Source organism: Phyllobates terribilis, unplaced genomic scaffold (assembly GCF_046119375.1).
Source record: "Phyllobates terribilis strain yellow unplaced genomic scaffold, ASM4611937v1 Scaffold_3__8_contigs__length_932513732, whole genome shotgun sequence".
NCBI lineage: Eukaryota > Metazoa > Chordata > Amphibia > Anura > Dendrobatidae > Phyllobates > Phyllobates terribilis.
In genome coordinates, this window is record NW_027362763.1 from 669,186,067 (window position 1) to 669,210,191 (window position 24,125).

The 24,125-nt window shown below is 45.0% G+C and overlaps 1 pseudogene; it reads right to left on the reverse strand.

Annotated features, from left to right (window-relative positions):
* Positions 1–24,125, reverse strand: part of LOC141258601 (uncharacterized) — a 130,502-nt pseudogene that overhangs the window by 74,340 nt on the left and 32,037 nt on the right.

Genomic DNA, 24,125 nt, shown 5'->3' on the forward strand with positions numbered 1-24,125 from the left:
TTTCGACACAGTTGACCACTGCCTCCTACTACAGATCCTCTCTTCTTTTGGCGTCAAAGACCTTGCCCCCTTTTCGATCTCCTCATACTTTTCCAACCACAAATTTAACATCTCTCACTCCCACACTACCTCCTCACCCCGCCCTCTCTCTGTTGGAGTCACTCAAGGCTCCGTTCTAGGACCCCTACTCTTCTCCATCTATATCCTTGGCCTGAGACAACTCATAAAGTCCCATGGCTTCCAGTACCATCTGTACGCTGACGACACTCAGATCTACTTCTCTGGCCCAGATGTCACCTCTCTGCTGTCCAGAATCCCAGAGTGTCTAGCAGCCATATCCTCCTTCTTCTCCTCTCGCTTACTCAAGCTCAATGTGGACAAATCTGAACTCATTATTTTTTCTCCATCTCACGTATCTTCTCCACCTGATCTATCTATAACAATAAACGACTTTACGCTTTCCCCTGTACTGGAAATCCACTGCCTCCAAGTAACCCTTGACTCTGCCCTCTCCTTCAAACCACACATCCAAGCTCTCGCCACCTCCTGTCCTCTAACTTAAAAATATTTCCAGAATTCGCTCTTTCCTAAACCTTCAATCTACTAAAATGCTTGTGCATGCCCTCATCATCTCCCGCCTCGACTACTGCAACATCCTCCTCTGTGGCCTCCCTGCTAACACTCTCGCACCCCTCCAGTCCATCCTTAACTCTGCTGCACAACTTGTTCATCTCTCTCCTCTACTTCCCCACTTTGCAAATCCCTTCACTGGCTCCCATTTCCCCAGCATATCCAGTTCAAACTACTAACACTGACCTATAAAGCCATCCATAACCTCTCTCCTCCGTACATCCCCGAACTAATATCCTGATATATTCCCTCACGTAATCTCCGGTCCTCCCAAAACCTCCTTCTCTCCTCCACACTTATTCGTTTCTCACCCAATCGCCTCCAAGATTTCTCCCATAGTGTTGAGTGAGTATGTTTTATTAACCCTTTCGCCGAGTATGCTCGGGCCGAGCTCCGAGTATTTACAGCTGCTCGGTGATATGGTTGAATCGCTCCCGTGTGCATGATTTGCGACTGTTTGACAGCTTTATTACATGTGAGGAATGTCTATTTCTTACACATTCCTCACATGTAATAAAGCTGTCAAACAGTCGCAAATCATGCACATGGGAGCGATTCAACCATATCACCGAGCAGCTGTAAATACTCGGAGCTCGGCCCGAGCATACTCGGACAGAACATACTCGCTCAACCCTATATCTCCCAAATATCCCCCCTCCTATGGAATTCTGTGCCTCAACACGTCCGATTATCCACCACACCTGGATCCTTCAGACGGAACTTGAAAACCCATCTCTTCAAGAAAGCTTACAGCCTGCCATGACCTTGCCTGCTGCCACCTCAACAACACCGGAGCTACTGCAACCCCTCAACCTACTGTGTCCTACCCCGTTCCTGTAGAATGTAAGCCCGCAAGGGCAGGGTCCTCTTCTCTGTACCAGTCTATCATTGTTAGTTTGTTACGTAAGGCTATGCGCCCATGATGCAGAAATGCTCCGGATTTTTCCTGAGCGTTTCTGCATCTCCCTGGCAGAAAAAAACGCATGCGGATCGTTCATGCGGATCGTACATGCGTTTTTTCTGCCAGGGACATGCGGAAATGAAGCGTTCTTCACATGCATTTCCACATGCGGGTTGACAAGCGCTTTCCAAGCGATTTTAGCATCACTTGGAAAGTGCTTATCAACTTGATCACACTATATAAATCCATTCAACCAGCAACCAGCATGGATTTATATAGTGTGACCCGAGAGAATTTCAAAAAATAAAAAAATAAATAAATACTTACCCTCCGATGGCCCGCGCTGTCTTGATTTCCTCCATCCCGGCGGCCGGCAGCGGTACACTGAAGGACCTACCGACGTCAGCGTCGCGTGACCCGTCACATGACTCTGACGTCAGCGCAGGTCCTTCATTCCATCGCGAACTGCAGCCAAGCAAGGAGGAGCGCAGTGCAGGCCACCAGAAGGTAAGTATACATTTATTTTTTATTTTATTCCTTTTTTACAGGTTCTATGGTACCTGGGTCCGGAGGAGAGTCTCTGTCCTCCACACCCGGGTACCATCCGCACATTGAAACGCATGGATTCTGCATGTACAGATGCAGTGATGTGTAATCCATGCGTTCTAATGCAAGTCAATGGCGGCGAAAACGCAGCGCTTCCGCAAAATAATTGGTAGTGTTGCGTTTTTTTCCGCAATGATAATCCGCAGCGGAAATTTCCGCAGCATCTGCACAGCACATGCGGATTATCATTGGGGAACATGGCAGACCTTCTACCAAGCGTTTTTTAAGCGTTTCTGCAGCATTTTTGCCGCTGCGGAAACGCTTAAAAAACGCATCGTGGGCACACAGCCTTAGTGATGTCTGTATTTTGTATGTAACCCCTTATGTACAGCACTATGGAATCAATAAATAAATAATAATATTGCACTACGGTATATATATATATACTATATATATATATATATATATATATATATCGTATATAATCACTGCACTATAATAAAGAAGGAGAGAAGATCAGCGACTACAAGTCTCACGTACCGGAGCGATCGCTGCTCTGCAGATGTCTCCTCCTGGTGTATACAGGACCTGCGGTGATGTCACAGTCATGTGATCAGTTACATGGGAGAGACGTAGTAAATGTTAGTGTGTGTAGGACCTTTAATGAGGTCACATGACATGAAATACCACTGCTTTACTCCTCCCCTCCTGTGACTGATCACATGACCATGCCATCACTGAAGGTCCTGCACTCACTGGGATACACCGAAGACCCCACAGAAGCCCCACATAGCGATAACTCAGGAATATCTTTACGTATGCAAGCGGTTCTGAGGTTGTTTTTTTGGGAAAACACCGAACTTCACCACGTTAATAGTAAATTTATTTAACCCCTTAGTGATGGAGCCAATTTTGACCTTAAAGCCCCATTTTGCGAATTTTTATGGGATAATAACGCTGGCGCGTCCACATCTCCCAAGGATTCTGCAATTGTTTTGTAACACATTGTACTTTACGTTAGCGGTAAATTTAGGTCGATATTAAGGGCGAGCGAACGTGATACTCAGATATCACTCGAGTATCTGGGTGCTCAGATGTGCTCGGCACTCGGCGAGCATAAGCCAGTACTCAAGATTTGAAGCTCGGATCCCCGACCTGTTTGGCGCCTGTTACGCAGCCAATAAACATGCTGGGATTGCCTGCCAGTCACTGTAATCCAGTAGCCATCTTGGTATTGGCATTACTGGCTGGCTGTATTATCTCATCAGAGATTATAAAAGGACGGGCGCCGCCACTCTCGGCACACTGACGCCATTGTACATCTCAGGGAAAGTTCTTATTGGAGGGAGAGAGTGCTTGTCCAGGCCTGTGTGTGCACAGTTCAATGAATCAGAGTCCTCTAGTGTTGATACCGGTGCTGATGCTGAACCATCATACTAACAGTCCTTCTAAGGGCTAATCCTGTGCTTTGCTGTCTGTATCAGATACATTCTGCATGTAGCCTTGGGAGGGACAGTTGCAGGAGCAGGGAGAGTGGCAGAATACAGCCTCTAGGCAGGGCTTAGGGCTTTGCAGACCGCTGCTAAATATATATCTGCTGCACGTGATCACATTCTTTTTTTTGGGTAAAAAAATTGACTATATTATCATCCCTAGAGTATTACTTGCTTTGTGTTTCATTACAGTGGAATATAACACTCCAAAAAAGCGCTGAAAAATATTTCTGGATTCAATTATTTATCCATAGAGTATTACGTGCTCTATGTTAAATTTCGATGGTATATAACACTCCAAAAATGAGTTAAAAAATTTTCTGGATTCAATTAGTCATCCATAGAGTATTACATGCTTTGTGTTAAATATCGGTGTTATACACTCCAAAAAAGCGTTCAAAAAAATGTCTGGATTCAATTAGTCATCCATACAGTTTAACGTGATTAGTGTTACATTAAGGTGGTATATAATACTCCAAAAAAGCGTTCAAATTTTTTTTGGTTTCGATTAGTCATCCATAGAGCATTACATGCTTTGTGGTAATTTTCGGTGGTATATAACACTTCAAAAAAGCGTTGAAAAATTTATCTGGATTCAATTAGTAAGGCGATCGGAGGAGTTTCGGAGCCAGACCAAGCTGGCGTGAAAGTGGAGGTGACAAGAGCCTGTGGTCCGGAACCGGCCACTTTCCTAGAACCACCAAGGCCCGAACTGGGGTTCTTGCAGACAGTAGAGCCAGGATCTAGCAACTGGTGTGCGGACTCATCAGTCCACTGGTCAGAAGTCTAGGCTGATCAGACGAGAGAAGGAGGTGCGCCAGCTGTGGAGACATGTTAGCGGGCCTGCTAGTCACAAGGTACCGACAGTTAGCATCTTTGTGCAAAGACTTTATGAGTGTAGGAGTACAACAACTACACTTTCATAATATTTGAATGAGACTGCCAGTTGTTGCCTCTCAGTGGTTTATGGATGACTAGATGACCCTTCCTAGATTTTTTCCTGGCTTTGCATTTTGTACAAAGACTTTATGAGTGTAGGAGTATATCAACTACACTTTCAAAATATTTACATTCAAAAAAATTTCTGGATTGAATTTGCCTTCCATAGAGTATTACGCGCTTTGTGATACATTACAATTGTTTATAAAACAAACAAACGAAAAGTTCAAAAAAATTTTCTTGATTCAATTAGTCATCCATGGAGTTTTACGTGGTTAGTGTTACATTACAGTGGTATATACAACTAAAAAAAATGTTGAAAAAATCTTTCTGGATTGAATTAGCAATCCATACAATGTGATTTGCTGTGTTACGTTGCAGTGATATATACAACTCCAAAAAAGCATTGAAAAAATCTTTCTGGAATGGTCATTTGCATCCTCTGCTGTAATAGTGGGAAAGGACGTAGCCTTCCTTCGGCACTGATGTAGTTAAAAGAGAATGTTCCCGGAGTTAGACCTCTCTGAACTGTTGTTAGGCCAAGCTAAGGGGATAGCTGCAGTGGTCCAGTCAGTAGAGTAGAGGGGGAACTTAGTGCTTCCTCCTCGGCGGAGCGCGAAGAACATCCTGGTGGGGTCAAAGCAGCAGCCACAGCACAGCCTGATGAAGGTGAGCGGCTTATACCCTGGTGGCTGGTCCCGCTCGCGGCTCCCATAGTGATAACTCCCGGGGTGGCGGCAGAGGCTCCTAGGCCTGAAGGAGTTCTCACAGAGGCGAGGCCTCCAAGGAGAAAGGCCACCTGAATAAATTGGTGGCAGATGGCGATGGAGGCCCTAAATACTCCCTCAGCGAGGCGCTACTCCGAACTTGGTAGCTTGAGGTTGACTACGCGCAATCCCCCAATGACGCCACGGGAGCACCGGCGGTGGACCGATACGTAGCCAGGGTTAATGGTTGTCATGACAGCCCACAGAGGGTGGGCACTCTAGGAAATCTGTGATGAGTTTCCCAGAACAAGTCAGAAAGAGTTAGGACAGTGAACCGTACGGTCAGCCTGAGTATATGGTGGCTGCTAGGGTAGACGGGAGCTCCGTACCCTCAGACAGTGGGATCACCAGTGTGAAGATCTCCCTACTCAAGAGTCCTGTTAGCCGGCCGGAGAAACTCAATGGAGGTATTGAGGACCCGGGGCACTTCTAGTCTGCAGGTAGCAGAGGAAGATAGGACTCCAGGCTAAGACATGGGGGAGATATAGGATCAGGAAACACTGTTGGTATTGAAGAAGATTCTCTTGGGTTAGAGATTAGAGTCACAGAGATGCTTCACTTAAAGAGGGAACCAGGGCAGAAGATGTTGCCAGCGCCTGTGAGGGAGATAATTACCTATCGGGCCTTATCCATTATATCTACCTGTAAATATTGTACATATTCCTCTTCCCCAAGTAAAGTCCAAGTTATGGTTAAGAACCTTGTGTCCTCTGAATTTATTGTTGCCCTGGTCCCAGAAGAGAAATGCCTGGAGACAGCCGCGATCGGATGGTTTGAAGTAAGTGGAGAGCACCACATACACAGCCACACATCAGAGGGAGGACACATATTGTCTGTAGGGTGCCAGAGCGAGCAGGGGCTACAGCTCGGCCTACGACTACCTCGCTGAGGCACCTTACACTGCCATGCCAAGATCAGCAGGGGCCTGACAACTTAGAGCCTAACCACCAACAGCATGATCAAGCACATGTCATCTAAGCACCCGACTCGGTGGGCCCAACGCCTGGGTCCACGATTGGTGCCAGCGGGTGACACCACTGCCTCTTCCTCTGTGCTAGGTGCCACTGCTTGCTAGTCCTCTGTCCATGTCTCTGGTGCACATGCCTCCCACCCTGCACCTGTCTTTGCACATTCTGAGGCACCATCATCAGGCACTTCCAAGTCATTGTTCCAGCACAGCGTTCAGCTCTCCCTACTGCAAGCCTTGGAACCAAAGCGAAAATTTCCAGCCACCCACCCACAGGCCCAAATGCTAAACGGGTACATTTCCAGGCTGCTTGCTGTGGAAATGTTGTGGTTTAGGCTTGTTGACATGGAGGATTTCCACCGACTCATGGCGGCAGCCGTCCCTGGGTACTCGGTCCCCAGCCGCCACTATTTCTCCCAGCTTGTCCCAGAACGTGTCCAGGAACATCACCCTTGCCCCTACAAACCCAAGTGACTGGGATTGTCCACTTAACAACCAACACGTGGAAAAGCGCTTGTGGCCAGGGATGCTATATTTCCCTGATGGCACACTGGGTGAACATTGTAGAGGCTGGGGCTGAGTCACACCCTGGCACAGCACACGTGCTACCCACACCAAGGATTGCTGGCCCTACGTCTATCAGGGTTACCTCCACCTCCTACACCAGTTCCTGCACCACCTCCTGCTCCTCCTCATCCCCCATCTCTGTTGTGCTATCTCAGAGCACATCGTCCACATCAGCCAGAAGCTGGAAGCTCTGCAGCACTGCCTAAGCGAAGCGGCAACAGGCTGTGCTAAAGCTAATTTGTCTCGGAGACAAACCGCAAACCATTATTAAAAGTAATAACAGACCAGACAGATCTATGGCTTTCACCTCTGAACCTCCAACTAGGCATGGTTGTGTGTGATAATGGCCGTAACCTAGTGGCGGCTGTGAAGCTTAGCAAGCTCACACATACCATTCTTGGCCCATGTGCTCAACTAGGTAGTTCAGTGGTTTCTGAAAACCTACCCAGATCTGCCATAGCTTCTCATCAAGGTATGCCGCATCAGCACCCATTTCTGCAATTCATCTACAGCTGCCGCCACTCTGCCAGTGCTGCAGAAGCTCATGCAAGTGCCAGCTCACTGACTGGTGTGTGACGTGACCACGGGCTAGAACTCCACATGTTGGCAAGGCTTTGCAAGCAGCAGAGGCTAGTTTTTGAGTACCAGCTCCAATACGCCTGTCAGTATTCTGGTCAGCCTCCGCACATAACAACTAAAGTGTGGGCATGGATGTCTGACATTTGTGTGGTCCAAGACTTTGAGGACTCCACAAAGATGTTGAGTGGCGATCCCACTTCTGTGTCTACTTAAACAGTCACTGCTCACAATTAAACATGGAGCTATGCATGTGGACCAGGTAGAGATGGAGGAAGACATAAGACAGGGAAACACTATCCAGCCCAACCTCATCTCATCTCAGTGCGAATTGGGTAACAATAAAGAGGTGGAGGCTGAGGAAGAGAAGGAGGAACAGGAGCTGGTTGCTAGAACAACAGAGGCTAGTACCCACACAACCTTCATCCCATCTCTCCTACCTAGATGGAATGAGGAGGAAGAGAGGGAGGAGATGGTGAGTCGTCATCATGAGAAAGACAGGGAAATGTTGACTGTAGGGAGCATGGCACATATGGCCGACTTTATGTACCACTGCCTTTCCCGTGAATCTCAAGTTTTATTTATCTTGGCCAAAAAAAGAGTACTGGTTTATCACCCATCTAGACCCACGCTACAAGGAGAACTTTGCATCTCTCCTTCCTGAGGTGAAGAGGTCTTCTAAAATAGTGCTATACCAGAAGGCCATTGTGAAAAATATGTTGAAAAAATTCCCATCAGACTACACAAGCGGCAGGGGTGCCCAACCAAGGAGGAGAGGCGAGGGAGACACACCAGGTACAGCAGAGGCAGGGTTACACTGTCAAAGGCCTAGGCCAATTTCATGACACCATTGCAGCTGACCAAACCAGCATATTCCCTAATTCCTCTAGCTGTCTTTCTATGCCTTGGAGGTGTTGTGCTACCCTGCTGCTAGCGTCTTGTCTGAGCGGGTTTTTAGTGTTGGCGGGGAGGGTGGCGGGGGGGTCATAACAGACAGGCGCTCTCACCTGTCGACAGACAATGCTGACAGGCTCACTCTGATAAAAATGAACAAAGACTGGATTAGCCCCCCTGACTTTTCCTCATCACCAAATGACAGCAGCACATAAAGTGTTTTTAATCTTCAATATTTGAATGATGCCCTCCACTTGGTGCCTTCAAGGGTGTATGGAAGACCCGCCTTATAATTTTTTCTGGCTTTGCACGCTGTGCAAAGCCTTTATAAGAGTGGAAGTACCACAACTATACATTGTTAATTATTTTATGAAGTACTCCACTTGGTGCCTTCAAGGGTGTATGGATGACCCTCCTTATATTTTTTTTCTGGCTTTGTACGCTGTGCAAAGCCTTTATAAGAGTGGAAGTACCACAACTATACATTGTTAATTATTTTATGAAGTACTCCACTTGGTGCCTTCAAGGGTGTATGGATGACCCTCCTTATAATTTTGTTCTGTCTTTGTACTGCGCGCAGAGCTTTTATGAGTATAGGAGTAGCACAACTATACTATGTTCACAATATTTGATTGAAGCACTATAGTTGGTGCCTTCAAGGGTGTATGGATGACCCTGCTTGTAACTTTTGGCAGGATTTGCACTTTATGAGTCTAGGAGTACCACTACATGACAATTTGAACAGAATGTGTATGAGGCCCTCTTTTATGTCTAATACAGGGTGTATCTGAGTCCCTCTTCCATCCAATTTTGGGCAGTTCTTGTTAGAGAGGCGCTGACAGTGAGGGACATTCTGCAAACGCTCGAGACTGCCGGACAACAAACTCAAATCCGTGACTGTCCGCTGAATCCGGGACTTTTAATACTAGAGACAAGCGGATCGATTCACGAGTCTCTGGTCCAGCGTCCAGATCAGTGGTATCAGGTGACTGGATGGAAAGCCACGAATCTCTTACCATCCGGCGTCCCCGGCGCAACTTTTGATTAACCAGGGCTGGTGTGATGTCATCTGTGGATCCTGCTCCTCTCTAGTTGGGACCTGTGGATTATTTTTTGTTCCTTCATTCACAGTCGGAGCTGTCTGAACTTTCTCTATATAACATCTGGCTTTCTGGTGTCTGTAGGGCCGTGTTCACACATAGCATAAATACTGTGTTTTTTTGTTTTTTTCTGCAGGCGTTTGCACCAAACTACAAAATAATAATCTTCTCTGGTTATCTTTTCCCCCTTATTTGATGAGTTTTTAGTGCAGATGTGAAGTAATGTGTTTTTTTTTTTATAGTACAAAAAGTTTTGATTCTGAATTTAAAAAAGTATCTGCAGTTTTTTTTACCTGCGTTTTTTTTAGGCTCCACATAGAAGCCTCTAGAGAAAAAAAAAAGCACCAAAACCGCACAGTTCAGCCGCGTCTTTAGACCACAGGGGGAGCCGTTTTCATGAAATCACATCCACTTTGCTTGAACAGGTAAACACTGCAGAATTTCTGTGCAAAAAAAAAAAAAGCGGCAGAAAATGTGCATTATTTACGCTACTTGTGAACATGGTTTAAATGTCCAAACAAAGTGGATGTGATTTCATAAAATCTCCAGTTTTGGGCACCACATTTTAAAGACAACATAAAGAAACTGGAGCAAGTTCAGAGACGAGCGACCAGAATGGTGACCGGTCTGCAAACAATGTCCTATGAAGAACGGTTAGAGGATCTGGGAATGTTTAGCTGCAAAAGAGAAGACTGAGAGGAGACCTAATAGCTGTCTACAAATATGTCAAGGGCTGTCACATTGTAGAAGGATCAGCTTTATTCTCATTTGCACAAGGAAAGACTAGAAGCAATGGGATGAAACTAAATGGGAGGAGACACAGATTAGATATTAGAAAAAACTTTTTGACAGTGAGGGATCAATGAGAAGAACAGGCGGCCACGAGAGGTGGTGAGTTCTCCATCAATGGACGTCTTCAAACAGAGGCTGGACAGTCGTCTATCTGAGATGGTTTAGTGACTCCTGCACTGAGCCGGGGGTTGGATACGATGACCCTGGAGGTCCCTTCCAACTCTAACTTTCTATGTTTCTATGTTTCTGTGTGAGCAGGGAGACCTTGCGTGACCTGCAGGATTTTAATCCATGACAGTGTAGCATGTTACTAACGGGAATGTTTAAGACTGTGGTCCCAGCTCTCTTCAGGTCATTGACCAGGTCCTCCCGGGTAGTTCTGGGCTGATTCCTGACCTTTCTCAGAATCATCCTTACCTCACGAGGCGAGATCTTGCATGAAGCCCCAGACCAAGGAAGTTGATCAGTCATCCTGTGTTTCTTCCATTTTTCAATAATTGTTCCAACATTTGTTGCCTTCTCACCAAGCTGCTTGCCTATTGTCCTGTAGCCCATCCGAGCCTTGTGCAGGTCTACAATTTTGCCCCCGGTGTCGTTAGACAGCTCTTTGGTCTTGGCCATGGTGGAGAGGTTGGAGTGTGATTAAGTGTGTGGACAGGTGTCTTTTATACAGGTAACGAGTTCAAACAGGTGCAATTAATACAAGTAATGAGTGCAGAGTAGGAGTATGCTCCTGCCATGTCTGTTAGATACCATCCAATTTTGTATAATGTTTATTGTTTAATAGTATAATCCACCCGACACTCCGACCTTCCTTCATGCTGCTTATATCTGGGGTGGCAGCCTCTTGTCACAGATCCTATGGGTTGCCATTTACTTCACCCTTTAGCCCCTATACAGGAATCTGCACTTACACAGGCACCTATGGCATTGGGCCATAGAGTCAGCTGCTGACCGGTGGAGGAAGCTGTTGACAAGAAAGGCCGTCACGCAGGATTGATACCAAGAGGTCACGTCAAGGACAAAATAAGAATGTAAACGGGTGGTCAAAATACAAGTTGGTCAGAAAATGGGATAAATCAGGAGACACATCAGAAGCAAGGACTAAGTCTTTAGACCAGATAAGCAGAACTTATTGACTGGCAGTGGAAGTCAGAGTTTAATTAGCCCTGGGCTCCCAGGAAGGAGTAATCAAAACCAGACAATAGGGTTAGGCTCCCTGACTTAGCGGCACCAAAAGTCCAAGAAATGCTCCATGACTATCACAGTCACGCGTCACCCGCAACAAAGAAACGGCGCCGTCTAATGGCTGAAACAGAGGAGACAGGAACCATCACAAATGATACAACACTGATACAAAAGACCGGCACTCACTTAGTGAAGTTGAAGATTCTTCTTGTTTTATTTACATCAAGGGATGGAACATCACAAAGTTCCACACCTGAAACGTGACCTCCAATCTGAACACTAAAATAACTTGTCCTATTTGTGAGTTCTATGATGTTTAATACAAGTTGATTTGTAGCTAAAACACTTCCCACAATCTGGACATGAAAATGGCTTCTCCCCTGTGTGAGTTATTTGATGTTTAATAAGAGTCGATTTGTCACTAAAACATTTCCCACATTGGGAACATGAGAATGGCTTCTCCCCCGTGTGAGTTATCAGATGTTTAACAAGATCTGATTTGTAGACAAAACACTTCTCACATTGTGAACAGGAAAATGGTTTCTCCCCAGTGTGAGTACTCAGATGATACACCAGGCCCGATCTATGGCCAAAACATTTATCACATTCTGAACAAGAATATGGCTTCTCCCCTGTGTGAATTCTCTGATGTTTAACTAGATTTGATTTCTGGACAAAGCATTTCCCACATTCTGAACATGAAAATGGTTTCTCCCCTATGTGCGTTTTTAGATGTCCCACAAGATGTTGTTTCTGACTAAAACATTTCCCGCATTCAAGACATGAAAATGGCCTCTCCCCTGTGTGAGTCCTTTGATGGTCAATAAGACCCGATTTATCGCTAAAACATTTCCCACATTCTGAACATGAATACGGCTTCTCCCCTGTGTGAGTTCTTAGATGTCCCTTAAGATTTGGTTTCCGACTGAAACATTTCCCACATTCTGGACATAAAAACGGCTTATCACCGGTGTGAAACCTCATATGTTCCATAAGATTTGATTTCCGACTAAAATATTTCCCACATTCTGAACACGGAAACGGTCTTTCGTTTTGAATTCTCTCATGCAAAGACAGTGATCTAGGACCAGAAGTATCTGTAAATAAATCTCTGCTTTGAAGGACTATAGGTGCATTGGCAAACAATGAAATAGTTTGTCTGATATTGTTACTTTCTACTTCATAATAGGGTGACAAATAGTGATGTCCATTGGAGACTCTCGGCCCGACTTCACCTGGAAAAAAAAGAAACAAAACTTTTATTTGTTGCAAAAAAAACCCATAAATTTTATTAACCAAAAATCTTTATTAAGACATTAGCGTTAACGGAAAGAAAACATATCACAAATCAATGTATAAAAGTGAAGAAAAACCATAGAAAAAAAGTTTTTTTTGTTACCATTCATATTCTCTGAAACAAGGCCAAGAAAGCAAAAATTCTGCCGGGGTATGTAAACTTTTGAGCACAACTTTACCTTTACTTGTCAATTGCAGTAATATATCGGATCATCATTTGCACTGCAACAAGTCAATGCTTCAGACAAACCTCAAGGCTATGTAAAGACTATGTGACCAAGAAGGAGGTGACCTCAACCTAATTGAAATGGTTTGGGATGAGAAGGCAAAGTGGCCGACAAGAACTCTGGGAGCTGCTTCCAGACTGTTCCAAGCCATTCCTGGTGAAGACCTGATGAAGCTGCTGAGAGAGTGCCAAGCAGGTGTAAGGCTGTCATCAGAAGAAAAGGTTGGGACTGTAAGGTGTAACACATATTCTGATTTGTTCCACACGTCTTTCTCTACTCCTTGTTTCCACATGCGTTACTTTCTGGATTTTGCTGCCTTCAGTCTGAATCTAAAATGTGCACATTCCAATAAGAACAAGGAAAACCACTGCATGAACAGGGGTGTCCAAACTTTTGACTGGTGCTGTATCTGTCGATATTGTATCACATTGTACAAGTGCCAGGGAATACGAAGGAATATTATGACGCTAAATTAATAATTATTAAAGATGAGGAAATTATCTCATTAATAAAGAAATTTACAGTAAAAACAAGATTTATGAACGGCTCTTACCGATCACTGACGCAGACGTGAAGTTTTCGAGTCCACACGTTGTTCCACTAGAACTTTCCTGCAAGAATCCCACAGTAAATATGTGAGAAAAGCGAAAAGGGATCCTGGTTTATCTTAGATCCAGGTGAATGAGAAAAAAAGAAATTGCGAGTAAAGGAGAAGGATCTTCTCAAGTGGTGATCAAGAAGAATTAACATTCAATCTCATCATTTACACATTGACAAAAATGATCCTATTAATTCTCTTGGTGAAATGATCTTGGTCTACCGTGAAGTATACGCTCTGTTCAGTAACACCAATTCTTACATTTTCCAGGATAGTCACCACTTTTACAGTAAAGAAGCCTTTCATCAACATTGAAGATTGAACTTTCCTTCCTTCAGCGCTCATCATGTCCTCCCCCAAGAAGTCTCTTCCCTAAACATCATAGCCCAAACTGATACACCATGTTTTCATTTACATCATGTGAATGGCAGGGTGTGTGTGCGTCACTTACCTGGGTAAGAGATCGTACCAAGATGATCTATTGGAAGAAGACAAGGTGGCAAAAGTAGAGTAATGCTCTGGATCACGCTCTGCTTGGAAACCTTAGCTCTTGGCACATATATGTACGGTATGTGACATATACCAAGACCAAATGTCCTCATCAAGACAGTGAAATTTCTTAATGCTAGTAGCCCTATTACAGCAAAATAATGTGACCTAAGTGTTTAACTTTTTCTAGACCGCTCTATGGCTTTAAAAGTCTGGATGGTTCGCATGTTACTCTGCAGTGACATTCTAAAATGTCAGTGCAGAGTAAACAGCTGTAGAAGAGGAGGAAGCCGGCTGTGAGAGCCATCTGGACTCACAATAGAGAAGGTAGAAATGGTATATCACCATCTTGGCTGTCCTGATCGAGCACTGTGTATACAGTAATAGAAGGGCTGACAGAGCCTTCTCCTCTGGACTCAGTAATCATGTGACAACTAGGTGCTGGAAAGTAGCAGGAGCTGCTGAGTCCTAATTGTTGTTTCTAGCCCCCACAATCTCACATGTATCTTACATAAAAATAATTGTTATGGAATGGGAACACGTTTAAAAATGTAATTTAATTGTCTTTTATGGTCGTTAAAATTATAAATAAATTACATGACAAAAAAATGTGACACGCATATGAGGAAAAAAAGATGAATAAATTATATGAATGTCCGAACTAGTAGAAATTTAGAGTTCTTAAAACTACATGTGCGAAAAAACCCGAAAATGTGCCTGGTTGTGAACTGGTTAGATGATGCTTTAGTTTCCAAATTCTGCAGTTCTCAATCAGATTGAATATTTATATGTAAGAGAACAGGATCTGATCTGTAGTTCTCCGCAGCGGCACCCATAGGCGGATTATAATGAGGGCAGTCCGGGCAACCGCCCGGGGCCCCGAGCCGGCAGGGGGCCCGCGGCTCCAGGCGGGGTGTCTAATGCCGGATTGCCCTCATTATATGTGCGGGCCGCCGTGGCACATAGCGGTAGCAGTGGCGGGAGGGGGGGGGCCCGGACCGTTCCCCCAGCAGCGGCCGCCGCTACTTCTTCATCGGCCGGGCCAGCACTGCAGCAGTTAACTTCCCTGTGCTGGCCCGGCCGCGTCACTGCTAGGAGACACGGCCCTGTGTCTCCTAGCTGTGAGGTCACGCAGTGCGCCCCGGCCTGCAGTGCTGCACCGGAAAAGAGACAGAGCAGGCAGGAGGAATGGAGCCGGGGGATGGTGAGTGTGTGTGTATGTATGTATGTGTGTGTGTGTGTGTGTTTGTGTGTGTGGGCAGGTGTGTGTGTGTGTGTGTATATGTGTGTGTGTGTGTGTTTGTGGGCAGGTGTGTGTGTGTGTGGGCAGGTGTGTGTGTGTTTGTGGGCAGGTGTGTGTGTGTGGGCAGGTGTGTGTGTGTTTGTGGGCAGGTGTGTGTGTGTGTGCAGGTGTGTGTGTGTGTGATGTCTGTCTGTTTGTGTGTGTGTGTGTGTGGGCAGATGTCATTGTGTGATGTCTGTTTGTATGTATTTTTGTGTTTCAAATGTGTTTATGCGTGTCTGTATATGTTTGTGTGTGTGTATGACTGCATGCGGCCTCCTGCTGAGTATAGTTGGCGCCGTGCGGCCTCCTGATGTCTCTGGGGGAGGTGCCATGCGGCCTCCCGCTGTGTATAGATGGCTACGTGCGGCCCCCCGCTGTGTATAGATGGCTACGTGCGGCCCCCCGCTGTGTATAGACGGCGCCGTGCGGCCCCCCGCTTTGTATAGATGGCTACGTGTGCCCCCCGCTGTGTATAGATGGCTACGTGTGGCCCCCTGCTGAGTATAGATGTCGCCGTGTGGCCTCCCGATGAGTATAGATGGCGCTGTGCGGCCTCCTGCTGTCTCTGGGGGGAGCGCCGTGCGGCCTCCCGCTGTGTAGATGGCTACGTGCGGCCTCCCGCTGTGTATAGATGGCTACGTGCGGCCTCCCGCTGAGTTTAGATGGCGCTGTGCGGCCTCCTGCTGTCTCTGGGGGGGGCGCCGTTCGGCCTTCCGCTGTGTATAGATGGCTACGTGCGGCCTCCCGCTGAGTATAGATGGCGCTGTGCGGCCTCCTGCTGTCTCTGGGGGGGGGGCGCTGTGCGGCATCTATACTCAGCAGGAGGCCGCACATAGCCATCTATACACGTATACTCAGCAGGAGGCCGCACGTAGCCATCTATACGGCGCCATCTATACACAGCGGGAGGCCGCACGGCGCCATCTATACACAGCGGGAGTCTCAGTGCTTTGCAACAGCAGTCAATAAATTCTGCTTGACTAATTCTGAGCACCATAAAGTCTGGTTCGCTTCTAACCTGCTGTCTTCATTTTCAGCTTGCTGAATTCTAACTCATTTACTGTCATTCGAGACGATGCCTTTGCTGGTCTCTTTCACCTTGAATACCTGTAAGTGCTCCACTTAATGTCATATTTTTGATTCTGTTCTTCTTCATCTTTTGGCATGTGCAATTGTATGAGCAAGTATTCATATGAATTTATGACCTACTTAAACCTTGGAGGACCTTAAATTTTATTCAATCAAATTTTTTTCCAGTTTAAAACTATGGGACATATATGTGCCTTGGTCCTCAAAGGGTTTATAAAGGGGCTGCAAACATAAATACGAAAAAAATAATTCAATTAGTGCTTTTTGTGTTCATTTAATTTTTATTTGAAGTCCATTTTTTTTATATACCTTGAAATTAAGCCCTACCCCATGGAATGAAGCCCTACCTACATGACATCTGAGAGCTACATGGATCCCGCTTGTGAGGTGCCTGTCCGTCACTACTATTCAGTTTTAGGGTCGACTCACTAAGCCATATATTCTCTCATGCAAGAGAATAGGGCCAATTATGCTAATGACACTCGGCTCAAACTCTGTCAGAGCTTCAACTGAGTGTGATCCGATTCTCTCGCAGCACAGATATGGAGAAGATGGAGAACTTAATTTCTCCATCTTCTCCATAGTCTCTGTGAGTGTTCATCGGACTGCACTTGGATGACATCCGAGTGAAGTCCAATGTTTTACGTGCACCCGTAGACTTGTAAGGGTGCACATGGTCCGAATATCGAATGAGATTATTTTCTCATGCCAATAATCGCAGATCTGCACTGTCCCATAGTATAACATAGGGCCGAGTCCTATCCGATAAAACATCACATAGCATTCGGCCGTGTTATACGACAGTGTGAGCGAGCCCTTAGAGTCAAGGAATATTTACATGCAGATGATGATATTACTCTCCCAGTGTATATTTTTTTAGGCAAGTTCATAGTAAATGCTTTGCCTTTTTGACATGTCATCAACTAAAGAACAAGAAAGATTTAGGACCACCCCTATAGAGAAACGGAAAATAGTTTGGAGGACTTGCATGTACTTTTTTATTTATTATGAGAAAATCATAAAAGATCCCGTTTTTTAACCATGCTGTGACTTTCTGCTGAGGGAGAGGGAGAGAGCTGCCCTATTCAGAGTCTGTAATAAGACCTGCTGACAAAAGTGTTGAAGATACAGTCTAATGTGAATTAACAATGAAAAAAAGTTAATTTCACAAATGGCTTGTATTTTTTTTAATACAAACTTTTTTGTCTTTACAGCTCCTTTAAAGGGAATCTGTCATCAGGTTTTTGCCACCTAATCTGAGAGCAGCATAATGTAGGGTTAGAGGCACTGATTCCAGTAATGTGTCACTTACTGGGCTGCTTAGTGTTGTTTTGATAAAATCATTGATTTGTCAGAAGGTAATTATCACTAGATGACTAGTAAGTTCTGTAGGACCCCACCCCCATCACTGATCAGTAGATTTCTGTGTACACTGAGCATGGGCAGAAAGCTGCCAATCAGTGGTGTGGGCGGGGCTATACAGAGCGCAGCATTCAGAGAGCTGCTAGATCTGCAGCAGATAAAACGGTGATTTTCTCAAAATGACAACAAGCAGCTGAAAAAGTGACACATCGCTGGAATCAGGGTATCTGCCCCTATATTGTGCTGCTCTCAGATGAGGCAGCACAATTAATATTGTGCCAAATTAATTTCCCGTGAACTATCACATGATCTATCACAGGGGATCATGTGACATGTCACGTGATAAATCAGGTGTGTGTGTGGGGGGGGGCCCGCGCCTTCTAAACTGCCCGGGGCCCTTGCTACTCTTAATCCACCCCTGGCGGCACCTACACATTGAATAGAGCTGTGATGTCCTGACTCCATTCAATCTTTACATTCAGCCCCCACCTGAGCTAATAACTGCGGATTGTTGGGGGTGCCGGGTGTTGGATCCCCAGAAATCTAATATTGATCCTAAGGATAAGTCATAACTATTATATGCCTGGACAACCCCTTTAATCTACAGAGGATTTACAGAAATCTCATCTCATTTACCTGATGATCCCGGGGGACATTTTCCTCCTTTTCAGGCCGATCCTGGGAATATAGAGGACTGGGACATCTCTCCGGGGGATTTCTCGGACTGGATCCATCTATAGAAAATAACTGCAGTGTCTGAATACATTGTCTATATGTGATGAGCAGATGATGGGGAATCTAGACGACTCTCAGACCTGTTCTCTCCTCTACAACCCAGGAAGGTCTCCTCTTACCCGGAGATGTGATGGACGGGTGATTCTCCACCATGACGTCCTTGTACAGATCCTTGTGTCCTTCTAGATACTCCCACTCCTCCATGGAGAAATAGACGGTGACGTCCTGACACCTTATAGGAACCTGACACACACAATGACCCGTCATTAGCAGACCCCTCCCCCGGCGTTATTGTATAATGTCCCAGCATTCCCGGCAGCGCTCACCTCTCCGCTCAGCAGCTCAGTGATCCTGGTGGTCAGTTCTAGGATCTTCTGCTCATGTATCAGTGAATGAGGTGGAGGCTCGGTGATGGCACTGGGGGTCCTGCTCCACCCTCCTGACACACGGGGGGTCACACACTCCCCAGACGACGTCTTCACTACTGTGTGATCCTGTGTATGGGGAGACGCCGATCACTACACAGAGGCCGAGAATCCTTCACCTTTCCCGTCATCTCCGGCTTTATTACTAGAGATCAGAGTGATGTGATGTGAAGCTCTCACCTCTCCAGTGATCCAGTAGATTATCTCCAGGGTGAGATCTAATATCCGAGCCGCCATGTGGTCTCGCTCCATCCTCGGAGGGTCACTGATGAAAAGGACCCTCAACTATTAAGGGAAAAGGGTCCTGTACATAAGGAACCTGAGGAAACAAGGGGGAATCGGTGAGAAATCTCATCTGAAATAATCTTTTACTTGAAAGATAGTAATGAAACTGTGTGGCCCCTATGCAAATCTTTATAATAGCGCCCCCAATCAGATACAGTGGGGAAAATACAGTGGGTACGGAAAGGATTTAGACCCCTTTACATTTTTCACTCTTTGTTTCATTGCAGCCATTTGGTAAATTCTAAAAAGTTCATTTTTTTCTCATTAAAGCACACGCTGCACCCCATCTTGACTGGAAATGTAGAAATTTTTGCCAATTTATTAAAAAAGAAAAACTGAAATATCACATGGTCATAAGTATTCAGGACCCTTTGCTCAGTATTCAGTAGAAGCCCCCTTTTGAGCTAGTACAGCCATGAGTCTTCTTGGGAATGATGCAACAAGTTTTTCACCCCTGGATTTGGGGGTCCTCTGCCATTCTTCCTTGCAGTTCCTCTCCAATTCCGTCAGGTTGGATGGTGAACGTTGGTGGACAGCCATTTTCAGGTCTCTCCAGAGATGCTCAATTGGGTTTAGGTCAGGGCTCTGGCTGGGCCAGTCAAGAATGGTCACAGAGATGTTCTGAAGTCACTCCTTTGTTATTTTAGCTGTGTGCCTGGGGTCATTGTCTTGTTGGAAGGCGAACCTTCAGCCAAGTCTGAGGTCCAGAGCACTCTGGAAGAGGTTTTCATCCAGGATATCTCTGTACTTGGCCGCATTCAAGTTTCCTTCAATTTCAACCAGTCGTCCTGTCCCTGCAGCTGAAAAACACCCCCATAGCATGAGGCTGCCACCACCATGTTTCACTGTTGGGATTGTATTAGGCAGGTGATGAGCAGTGTCTAGTTTTCTCCACACATACCACTTAGAATTATCACCAAAAAGTTCTATCTTCGTCTCATCAGACCAGAGAATCTTATTTCTCATAGTCTGGGAGTCCTTCATGTGTTTTTGAGCAAACTCTATGCGGGCTTTCATGTGTCTTGCACTGAGGAGAGGCTTCCGTCGGGCCACTCTGCCATAAAGGCCCGACTGGTGGAGGGCTGCAGTGATAGTTGACTTTGGGGAACTTTCTCCCATCTCCCTATTGCATCTCTGGAGCTCAGCCACAGTGATCTTGGAGTTCTTTACCTCTCTCACCAAGGCTCTTCTCCCACGATTGCTCAGTTTGGCTGGACGTCCAGGTCTAGGAAGACTTCTGGTGGTCTCAAACTTCTTCCATTTAAGGATTATGGAGGCCACTGTGCTCTTAGGAACCTTGAGTAATGTAGAAATTCTTTTGTAACCTTGGCCAGATCTGTGCCTTGCCACAATTCTGTCTCTGAGCTCCTTGGGCAGTTCCTTTGAGCTCATGATTCTCATTTGGTCTAACATGCACTGTGAGGTGTGAGGTCTTATATAGACAGGTGTGTGCCTTTCCAAATCAAGTCCTATCAGTTTAATTAAACACAGCTGGACTCCAATGAAGGAGTAGAACCATCTCAAGGAGAATCACAAGGAAATGGACAGCATGTGACTTAAATATGAGTGTCTGAGCAAAGGGTCTGAATACTTATGACCATGTGATATCTCAGTTTTTCTTTAATAAATTTGCAAAAATTTCTAAATTTCTTTTTTTTTTCCAGTCAAGATGGGGTGCAGAGTGTACTTTAATGAGAAAAAAAATACCAAATGGCTGCAATGAAACAAATAGTGAAAAATGTTAAGGGGTCTGAATACTTTCCGTACCCACTGATACCCACTGATTTGATACACTGCTGATATTGCGAGTTTTCCCACCTACTTTGGGGGTGCTTTTCTGCAAAACGAAGTTCTGTTTTTCTATTGTATCAAATACTTATTTCATGCAAAAACAAAAAAAAATCTAAATTAATAATGTAAAAATCAAACAATGTGATTTTCTGGTTTTTATTTTCAGATTCTGTCTCTCACAGGTGAAGTGACTATGATAAAAATTACAGCCCTCTCCATTCTTTGTAGGTGGGAAAACTTGCAAAATTGGCAGCGTATCAAATACTTATTTTCCTCACTGTATGTACCTCTCTTCGCTCAGCGCTTCTTTAGTTTTTAGGGTCCTAAACATAATTCCTGGCCTCAACAAGTGTCAGGGCCTCGTGTGGCAGGTCCTGTCCTAAAAAGACTTCATATGACAAAGTTCTGACTAACCCTTTAAGCATGATACCATAAGTTACAAACACACATATATATGCACAAAAAAATACAGCAGCCTATGTAAGCACTAAAACACATACAAACATTGAATATATGGTATTTTGTCTGCATTACTGTTATATTTAGAATATATTTATTAAAAATGAAGGTAGTTAGCGCACAAATTAGCTAATTCATGAGAGCTCACCAGCCACAACAAGTCGAACTTTTCTGTGATGGGATTCTACAGTAAGTGTAATATTTACCTAATATGCCTCTCCCAGGCTAAAAGCCAAGCAGTTTCTGTGCCGAACGGCTGGAGAGCGGTACAATAAATGAGCATCTACAGGAGCAATGAAGCGCGAGGGAGGACCCTGTAAGTGTGAGGCTGCATTTCAGTAAATGAAGTTGAGGATTTGGTCAGGATTGATGGTGTCTTCAATGCTGAGTAATCCCGACAGATACTTACCCACCATCAGGAGGCGTCTGATCGGCTCCAAATTTATTGTGCAGCTGGACAACGACCCCAAACATCCAGCCAATTTCATTAAGAACAAAGGGCGTGGAATTGATGATCCGACCTCATAGAGCCCTGATCTCACATCATCCCTTCTGTCTGGGATCACATGAAGAGACAGAAGGATCCGCACAAGCCTCATACACAGAAGATTAGTGGTTCGTTTCCTTAGATGTTTGGGACAACCTCCTGCCGACCTTCAGAAACTGTGTACAAGTGAGGAGAAGAAGTGATGAAGGCGACGGGCGGTCACCTAATATTGATGGGATTTAGATTTTGTTCATTCACTTTGCAGTTTATTAAAACCTTTACACAGTGCTGTGTGTGTTTGTATATATATATATATACTGTATATATTTGTGTTCATTTTACTGCAATGTTATATAAAGCACAATGCTTCATAGTTCTTGCAGACTTTCATTATTGTTCCAATCACCAACCTTGCGGTTATATTTCACAAATTCATTGAAAATTAAATTTATTGAATTTTTTTTTTTTTTGCCATTTTTCCACATCCCAGTTCCTATGTCTTGGTGCACAGTTGTCACTTGGTCTTGTTTCCATGTTGAAGGCATGGTTTTTGGCCACAATTCTTCAGTGACGACAACTTCTGATCAGACTTTTCTGAACAGTAGATGGGTGTAGCTGGTTCCACGAGTTGCTGTCCATTCTGAACTGATGGCACTGCTGGACATCTTCTGATTTCAAAGGTTACTAACATGATGTGTCTTTCACCTGCTGCACTAAGTTTTCTTGGCCGACCACTGTCTCTTCAGTCATCAACGTTGCCCATTTCTTCAGCCTGTTACAGTGACTTAGTGGCGGTACGTCCATTTCTCCAAAGTGTTCTAAAGTTTTCCAAAATGATAACACCAGACTTTGAGCAGGATATGTTTGGTCTAACCGTGCTACCATGGCCTGCAGCGTCTCCGGACGTCATCAATTAAGCACACCAGGGACGTCATTGGTCGGTGATTACACAGGAGCTGCCAGCAGAGGATCTTGATGATTTGTACATTCAGCGGCAGAACCATCCTCAGACGACCATTAATAACCTCAGTGACAGCAGCCAAGGTCGGAAGTGCCGGGATTTCTTCACGAGGCTCAGACTCCGGACTGAAAACATTTTTTGAAAATGTTGTTTCCATTTTTTCATCATTTACAGATCAGTAACGTCTCCACCCTGTGATCTCCAGAATTTCACGACCTTCTTTATGTTGTAACTTCAATGTTGTGGAGCCCCCTGCTGGCTGCATCTGCTGTATATCACCTATAGAACAATTGTACTATAAGAAGCCAAGAAGAGAAAACTCCGCAAATTAAAGTGAGAGGAAGAGAGAAAGAGAAGATCAGCGACTACAAAGTGTCACGTACCGGAGCGATCGCTGCTCTGCAGATGTCACCTCCTGGTGGGGACAGGACCTGCGGTGATGAAGACGGGAGAGACGTAGTTAATGTTAGAGACCCTAGGACCTTTGATGACATCACGTGATCATAAGACAGGAAGTGTCACTCTATAACTCCACCCCTTTGGTGATTGATCACATGACCATGACATCACCGAAGGTCCTGCAGTCACTGGGATTCAACGAAGACCCCACAGAAGCCCTTCGACCTCTTAATGCAGCAGTTTCTATAAGTCCGTTTGGTCTCAGATCTATTTTTCAAATCTGACTCTTTATATAACTTAAGAATGCTTTTATGTATCCAAGTGGCTCTAAGACAATTTTTTCGTTGTTTTTTTTTTTTTTTTTTACAACACGTCGTCGGACTATTCGTTAATACTAAATTTATGTCAATGTGGTTTGAGTTTATCTAAACGAAACTGAAATTTACAAAAAACTCCTACACATTTGGAATTTCAAAGCTTTTTGTGTATTAGTTGTTACAATATACTTGTGTAGTTGTGAGGAGATGGACATGCTGCCCACGATCCTCCTTGAAACAACTAGATTGTTATAGTTTGTAATGTGAATAGTGATATGCGTTGTTTTATGTTTAGTGATCACTCTTGTTGGTGACGAGGCTGTATTCTGCCCAGCAACAGATAGTTGACAGGGACAGTTAAGAGTTAATGTTTTAGACTAGTGTGGCGCCTCTGAGGGTTCAGTCGCCACAGAGGTACTGCACCTCACCCAGAGGTGTGGTGTCTCCTCTCAGGTAAGGATGGAATACTGCCCGGGACCCTAACACCTGCATCCAACACTACACTGCTCCAGGCCGGCTGGAGGGGCAAGACGCAATGTAGTTTTCTGCTGAGCCCTGTC